This window comes from Theobroma umbraticum, unplaced genomic scaffold (genome assembly GCF_002168275.2).
Source record: "Theobroma umbraticum cultivar Fairchild unplaced genomic scaffold, ASM216827v3 scaffold_106.0, whole genome shotgun sequence".
NCBI lineage: Eukaryota > Viridiplantae > Streptophyta > Magnoliopsida > Malvales > Malvaceae > Theobroma > Theobroma umbraticum.
The window spans coordinates 1,392,979-1,393,186 of record NW_018397276.1 but is presented as its reverse complement, the minus strand read 5'-3'; positions in this window follow the sequence as shown (position 1 = coordinate 1,393,186).

Sequence of the window (208 nt, the reverse complement as noted above, 5' to 3'; positions counted from 1 at the left end):
TATATTTAAATATTATGGTGACACGTTGAAGGGGTGCAAACCTCATATTATATTTGTACATATGTATAGGGAAAAAATAGAAGGAAATTAGAATTTAAGAAGTGTCGGAAGGACTAAGTTATAAAGCATGAAAGTTTGAAGGGTCACACGGTAAATAAAGAAAAGTTTGAGGACTTAAGTACAATTTACAATATTTGAAGTTAAATGG